An 8504-nucleotide genomic window follows, 5' to 3' on the forward strand; every position below is an offset into this window, starting at 1 on the left:
TTTTACCCGGAAACAGGCTTTCTTGTTGCTAATGCAGGGAACAGGGGCACCAGCAGCTCTGTGGGATGTGAGAGAGGGCCAAGAAAAGCAAGGAGAAAGAAGTTGGCAGCACTTGGTATCTACTGTAGAAACTGTGTGAAGGGCAGAGGCATCCGGGGGGCAGAAAACACACCATGGGGAGCTCTGTCAAGACCATAGATCATTCCCTGACTAAGACTGGCAGAGGGAGTAAGTCTGACTCTGCTCTCCTGTCTACCACATGTGATGCCCTAGGTTTACCCCCCAGCACCATGGTAGGGGAGGAGTAGAAAGATAAAAAGAGAGGAAAGATGCTAAGTATGAGAAGACACATGTCATCAGCATAATAGTGTGGGCAGGGGCAGAAGTAGGCAGAAGGCACAGCCTGGCTCTCCCTAGTTCTTGCCGCAGGTAGCTGATAAAAACACAGCACCTCGCTGGCCAGTGTGAAATCTCACAGCGTGCTTGTATTTTATACATAAGATCTCTACAACTGCAGTTAGTTACAAGGAGATTATAGTGGATGAGGGTGGATCGGAAAGCTGATGGCTGGGGTCCTTAGAAGCCCAAGAGAAGACACAGCAGTTGTGCTCACAGAGAGAGCATCAAGTGACCCTGAACCGAGGGGGGAGGGGAATGCCGGGAAGGGCCTTAGGTAACACTGAAGTCTAAAGGAAATTAGGAATGTTCTTGGTGTCCTCAGGGGGAGGAAAATGTTCTTCCAACACCTTGTTTGAGGGATTCTCACCTTCAGAGCCACAGTGAATCAATTCCTACCCTACACTATCCGGTTACTGACATTTATTCCAACAATCTGAGGAAAGTAGTAGTCTAGGGTGACAGTGGTGAAGTCAGAGGATGGCAATTCTGAGATGGAGTTGAATCAAAGTCTGCCACCCCAGTCAGAATACTAGCAAGTATCTTGTGAGGGAGATGAGAACGTTGGTACCAAGGTCTCTATGAAGAAGCAATCATAAAACGATAGCTTAAAAAACAGCAGACAAAACCAACAATGGATTAGAAGACCTCAAGAGAGCAGAATTTGTTCTACCAAACAATAAGATACAATAAAATACCTCACAAGTTTCCTGATTTTTGTGATCCTGGTGCAGGAGACACAGACAAGTCAAGGGGGTAGGTGAGAAAGTCCAATAAGAGATTCCACGTCACATCGTGAAACTACTGACAGATTTGTCTTTTGTGATTCTTCTTGTTATTTCTGATTTCCTGCACATAATAAACTCAGTTCAAAATCTTTCCCCAATAAGGAGCAAGGCTTTCTGGTGTGGTGAAAATGAGGGTTGAATTTTGTTGTGGTTTGGGTGTGGTTTGTCTCATCCAAGGCTCAAGTTGCTATTTGCTTCCAATATATTAACAGTGCAGAGCAGCAGCAGGACCTTCAAGTAGTGCCCTATGCAGGCTGGGCTTCTGTGGCTTTCCCTCTTGCAAGAGGATGTTTCTGCTCCTCCTGCTGTGCTATGATGCAGCATGGGGACCCCCCACCCCCGAATAGGGAGCCCACTTAGATGATGGCACCATGCTTTCAGGTTTGCCCACCTCTAGAGCCAGAAAATCTCTCTTATGAGTTTGGTGTATTTTATTACAGCAGCAGAAAATGGACTAAGACATTCCTGGATGTTGAAAGTAGCTGATGTGGTGAGCGGGCATCCAGGAAAATGTGGCTTTATTCTTCCTTCAAGACCGTGAAGTTAGTCATGGTTTGGACCAATTGGCATTTTTAGCAGAATGAAATTAATTACGGTGGGAGGGGCAGAAAGATGAACCACAGTATGCACAGGTAGTAGAAATGCATGTATTCTGATGGATCAAAAGTGAGAGGTTTGTGAGTGCAAGGCCAGAGACCACCAACCACGGGGTAGCATGTCCTGAAGAGCATACAAAAAATGACAGAAGAAGGACTGTCGTTTTCCCCAGGACCCATGACATAAGGCATGGTGAAGGAAGGGGATGGGGACACAGAGCCCTTGCCCTGGATTGCTAGGACACTGTGCTGGACCTGAGGTGCCTGACTCAGGAGTCCCTGCACCTGGATGGGACTTAACCTCAGGGAGACTCTAGCCTGGAAGTCAGAGCAAGTACATCCTACACTCCATGCTACAGCAGCCATGGCCTCATTCATTCAGGCCCGATCACTTCCCCACTTAACCTTTCCAAATCATCTCTGCTTCAGGAGCCATCACAGATGGCCTAGGCCCCCAAGCCATGCTGTGGAGGGTCTGGGTTGCTACCAACTGTGTCAGAAACTTGTAGTCCTAGAAGTCATTCAGTTGTATGACTCCAGGAAGTGCCAGAAGGACATGTTTCTCATTCTCACTTCTTTTTGAGCTAATCAAAGACACTTAGTTAGTTCCCTGCAAGGAGAAAGGAAGTAGAGAGTGGCATTGGCTTCATATTCAAGAACCGTTTAAACATATCTGACATCTCCTTGGATTCATCAGAGAGACTTGATTAGGATCGACACCAGTATCTCTCTAATGCCAAAGCCTTGGTGACAGCCAGGGGCTGAGCCCTTTCCAGTTTGTGCTTCACTTGGCTCTCTTTTCCCACCTCAGAGTCCATGTTCTTAGCCAGCACTTCAGTTTCAATTAACAGTACAGTCCGTGTGTCCAAGCCTAAAGGGACTGCAAGTGTGACATTTTCTCTAATCGTTTGGAAATGTGCACTTATAAATGATTTCACACATATGGGTTCAATTAACTTTTTAAGCAGGATAAGGCTGTGTTAGGAAAAAGTACCACTTCTTTACATTCCATTCTGGCCTAATTTGTTGGAAAGAACAGTGACTGGTTCCTTCTTCTCTCCTTCAACAATCCAACATTCTTCAAGGACAACAGGGCAGCACAATGGCTCCTGGGTTCTCTGACAAGAAGTAGGCTGTCACTGACTTCTGTATTGACTCGTTTTTTACTAGGCCAATAAAGTGATCACAGAATTCTTTTTCCTTGTTCAAAGAAAGCCAGCAAACTCTGCTCCCATACCCTTGTATCCCTCAGGAATTCGCTTTTATCATAATTAGATTAAAGTTCCTGAGGTTCTGTCCAACCAACAGTATGTGTTAGCAGGATTCCTAGCAAATAATTTCCCCAAGCCTGTAATTTGGGTCCTAATGCAGCCAGCTCATCCCTGGGATTTATAGCAATGACTACTGTCTGGTTCATCCTTGGGCTTAAAAAGCCTTCTAATGGCTCAGAACAGCCCTAAGTGCTCTTTGCAAAGGCCTTAAATTGGGGCTAATGGTATTTTGAGCAGGAAATCATCCTCTGAACTAATCCTACACTTGGATCATTTTGTCTGCCGAGGTCATGAAGGACCCTGCTCAGAATGGTGTCCAGTTGGGTCACCAGGCAGGGAGTCTTACTGGGAGATACTTGGGACAGTCTCCTCTGAAGCTGAGAAGAGAGTGGAATCAGTTTCTGAATTCTTCAAAGTAAATTATCCAAATGTCATCTTCACCTTCTTTTTAACAGTGGCTCTTGCTAGTGGCTATTGTATGACTGTGAGCTTCACCCATTTGATGTAGAGTTGGTGGGACTCATTCGGATGAGCAGTGGCATCCCTTAGCAGTTAGTTATTCTGCTTTCAGTCTACATGACTTAGCTCAGAGACTGCACATGCACACTGGGAGATTTATAACAAGACCCTTCCCCTTTCCCTTGCTGTTTAGAACTCTCATAGATAGTAGGAGGTGGCTCAGTAGGTAAAGCGCTTGCCGTGTGAGCATTCGGTCCTGTTTCCAGATTCCCTGAACCATGTAAAGCTGGGCATGGAAGTGCACATCTGAAAGCAGTGTTCCCATGGTGTGTCAGGAGATGAAGATACAGAATTCCAGAAGCTCATGGGAAAACTAGCCTGTTGTGCACAGCAGTGCATGACAAAGAGACCCTGCCTCTAACACGGCAGAAGATGGAAATAACACATAAAGTTGCCCTCTGGTACCACATGTATGCCATGGCACAAGTATGCTTTCTATCTCTGTCTCTCTCTGTGTGTGTCTGTGTGTCTCTCTCTGGCACAAACACACACACACACACACACACACACACACACACACACACACACACACGGGGGGGGGGCTGCCATAGTAAGACCAAAACAATGGAGTGATTCAGAAAATTTAGTCAAGAGATGTCTCTTGGCATCTGTGTTCCTGCCTGTCTCACCCCAGGAACATCCTCACCTGAGCCAGTGATGAACACTGCCAATCACAGACCCTGAAAGTGAGCATCCTGCATTCCAGGGCTGACCTCCACAGACTGACAGAGCCAGTTATTCAAACAAGGGTCGGTTAGTGGCCATTTGCAAATACCAGTTAACTAGGAAAGCAAACATGGAGAAATGAACATGTCTGGGAAGGGGTGGAAAACGGCAGAGTGGAAGGCAGACACAGCCAGCTCTCATGTGACTCCAGCTGCCTTAAGTACCCTGAATGTGGAGAGCAAGATAGCTATTGACACTTGGTTCACACGCAGAGAACACCATTCCCTGATTCTTTCAGAGTTCTTTGGGGAAGGAGATTAAAGTTCAACACCATCTATGTCCAAAAAACAAAACACAACACAACAAAACCATTCATTAACTGGCTAACAAGAAGGTATGTCCCCTTCTTAATTGATAACTGGTTTGAAGGGGTTCCTTGTAAACTTTGTGACAAGTGAATTAAGACACTGGCCCTCTTGATGTTTTGCCTTAGATTTGGTTCAGATTTTTGTGGACTGTGAGACACCTCTCTGTGGCTGTGATCGTGGTTGTGATGGGCAGCTTTGTTTCTGGAATTCCACTTATTTCCAAGGCCAAGACCTAGAAAGGACCAACATCAGACAATGAAGTCACTTGGTTCAGGATAATAATGGACTTGAAACTCTGGCTTTGGCAGGATAATTTAATCTAAATTCAACTACATCATTCTTCTGTTTTATGGAGAAGATAGAAACCATATTTTCTTTACTCTCACATGACACCTTTCTTAGGTGGTCTCAAACCTTGGACTGTCCTAGTGGAAGTCACTGGAATATTGAAAGTATTGTTTGCTTTCTTTCCTCCAGACATGTAGTGGCATCACATATTCTCATGTAGAGATGTATATGGCTACTGGTGTGACCTTTACTATATGAGTGGGTACAACTAGGATCACATCCTTGCAGAAGAACAAGACCTAAAGCATATCACTTAGTTTTTTCATTGATGTGGCAAATCCCTGGCAGAAACAACCTAATAAAATACCTAATACTGGCATTTTGACCACAGGTTAGACAAGAAACAGTCAATCATAGTGGAGAAGGCATGGTGGTTGGAGCTCATAGCTGTGGCCATAGGGGCTTATTCATAACAGGATGGATCAGGAAGCAGAGATTTGACTGGAAGTGGTGCCCAGCTGTAAACCTCAAGCCCCACCCCTCTCCTGGACACTAAGAGTTAATACACCAGCTTGAGGACAAATCATTTACTCTTAAACCATAGCACAGTGCATGCTTCACCATGTTGCTATTTTCCTCTGCCTCTGAAGACAACAATATTGCCATGGTGCCTGTTCCATCAACCATGGCCCCAGGGAAGCTACAACATGGTACTGAGTTCTGAGCCATTTACTCATGGACATGCACGCTCATAAACAGAATTATAACTGTGTCAGCTTAGTTTTATAAATCATCTTGAACTGGAAAGAGAAATTGGTTTTAAAATGAGATTGTGAATGGTCCATTCCTCAATTTTCAAGTCCTTTTTAAATTAATATTAAAATACGTTCATAATAAAAAGCAGAAAAATCATAAAGCATAAAGTTTTGGTCAGTTGGCTATTGGAATGATTCAGGCAGCTTTCCCTGGGTTGTGTGGTCCATTTCTCTGACCCAAAGATCCCAGTTCCCCAAGATCACTTGGGATGCTAGGATGTGGATAGTGCTCATTGGACTTCATCCATGAAAGCTCTGAGGGTGAGGTGGATCTGATAGTTGACTTTGTCTTTCACGTTAGTTGGAAGTAGCTGCTGTTTGCCATATTGCTCTCCACACACTGGTTCCACACATACCTCTGCCCATAAGCTCTGCAGCGTGTCCAACACAGTGTTCATTTATAGTGATAAATCTGTGCCATTAGTATGTTGATCATGTTCTATGGCTGTAAAGTATCCCACAAGGGTAACTGCATCACCAAGAGACATGCTTTATAGAGAACTCCCCCATTCACAGCTGGTGAGGCTACTCTTCAGTTGCCCTTGATTATAAGAAAGACTAAGGAAGACAGAGTGGAAATCACCCCATGTGTTGGTCCCTCTGATGTGGGGATGAAAAACCATGCAGTAGACACTTAAAGTGAACAACTTTCCTTTGCACTGTGTCTCTCCTTCAGCCACTGTATTCTAAAATCTGGTTTTCAGGTTCTGGGGCTGTAGCACAGTGGTAGGGCACTTGCCTAGCATGTGCTAGACTCTGGGTTCAACTCCCAGTATTGTAGGTTAAATAAATAAATAAGCCCATAGGTTTAAAAACTCTGCTTTCTTGGTTGCCAGCAAGTATGTATTTCACAGAGGGAAATTAAAGATGTGACAGGTGACAGGCCAGAAAGGTCAATGACAGAAAGGCCAAGAAATAAATGGTCAAGAAAGAGCACCATACAATATAAAGTTTGATAGCAAACCCTTTAGTAGAAAAAATGCCCCAAGAGAAAACAAAATGGGGAAAACAGGGGTGTCGTGCTTTTGCTAGGTAACCACAGGTTTCTGCAGGGAGAAGCAGGCTTTGCTAGGGGAGCAGGGAATGAAGGGAAGCATTCATGAGCTACAGGGGTGCAAATTAGCAACCTCTGCTTTCTTCCACTCACAATCTTCCTTGTAAAACACAATTCTCCTTATAGGTCCGGCTGCTAACACAGCTATCTAGGTCATTCTATCCATCTTGTTTATCAATTAAACTTATGTAACTGTATTACTTTCCCCTTGAATTAGGTAGAATTATGTCAGATATGATTTTCTTCATCTGTTTTTAAAATTTACTTTAAAAATATTTTACTTTATTTTTAACTAGCATACAAAGTAACAGATTTCCTTGAGACATTTTTAATAATACTTGGTTTTGTCTGCCACCCCACCCCCACTTCTCTCTCCCACCTCCCTGCCTCATATCTCTGCCTGTACCCTTCTATCCTGTGGTCCCCTTCTACTTTCACCTTACACAGTGTATTCACCTCCCCACCGTGTCCTGAGAGCCTGAGACTGTTTTTAGAGTTCTCTTTATCAGTGAATAATGATATATTTTACACATGCCTATGCTATGCACAATGCTACTCTATGGTTACATGACATTTTATTTTCTAGTACCTTATTGATGGACATGAAGGTTGTTTCCAGCTTTTCACCTTCACAGTGAACACTCTCATGCATCAGTTTTCCTCATCTATCTCTAAGTATGTCTGAAGATTGTACAGGTTTCCACCTTTACTAAATATCATCAGAGTCCCTGATAGTTATTACACTGATTTAATCTAACTAGTAATAAATCGAAGATTGAGATTATTTTCTCTCTACACATTCACAGCATTGGTATTATGAATCTTAAAAAAAACATAGCCAACCATCTCATGACTATCAAAGCATTGTTATTTCAATACTTACTTTCTCAATCACTTGTGAGGTAGAACATTTTAATCCCCTTATTTATAAGTTACTTTCTTTCTACTTCTGCTAATGATTTGTTGAGGCTACTTATTCTTGGTGTCTATTTACTTTTTCTTCTTTTTCCATAGATTGTTCAATCTTGCACATGGTTGACTTGTCAGTTATTTTTCCATCCATCCATTGTAACTGTTCCTGGCAATTTGGAAGCATAGGAATTTTTTTAATAATTAAGAAAAGTTTATCAATATTTTTCTATACTATTCAGGGTAGAGTATAGAAATAGCTCTTTTCTATTATATGCCACAAACTGTGTTCTTCAAGTACCAAATTTCAATAATAGAAACACCTTCATTAAGGAACTGAAACATGTCACCCTCCTGAAAGCAAGACATGATCAAAGGGGTCTCAAACCTGGGGAAAGAAAAAGATATGACCAATGTGAAATGAATGGAAAGAAATCCACTACAATAAAATTGCCAAAAGTCATAGAGAAATCTAGATAAAAAGAAAGAAAGAAAGGAAGAAAGAAAGAAAGAAAGAAAGAAAGAAAGAAAGAAGAAAAAGGTTATCCTCTAAGACCATTTACAGTTTTTCAGAAGAAACTTTGCAGGCCAGACAGAAAGAGGGAGGCATGGTAAAGTATTAGAAGAGAATAAAGGGGATGGCTCAATGGATAAAAGTGTTTCCCATTCAGTGTGAGGACCTGACTTTGAATCCCCAGGACCCATGTAAAGCTGGGTGTGTGAGCACATGTCTGTAGTTCCAGTGCTCCTATGGTAAACTGGGAGGCATAGGCAGGGTCAAGCCTGATGTACATAGGGCAAAGCCTCCAGAGATCCTGTCTCAAACAAGGTGAA

This window comes from Cricetulus griseus, chromosome 7 (assembly GCF_003668045.3).
Source record: "Cricetulus griseus strain 17A/GY chromosome 7, alternate assembly CriGri-PICRH-1.0, whole genome shotgun sequence".
NCBI lineage: Eukaryota > Metazoa > Chordata > Mammalia > Rodentia > Cricetidae > Cricetulus > Cricetulus griseus.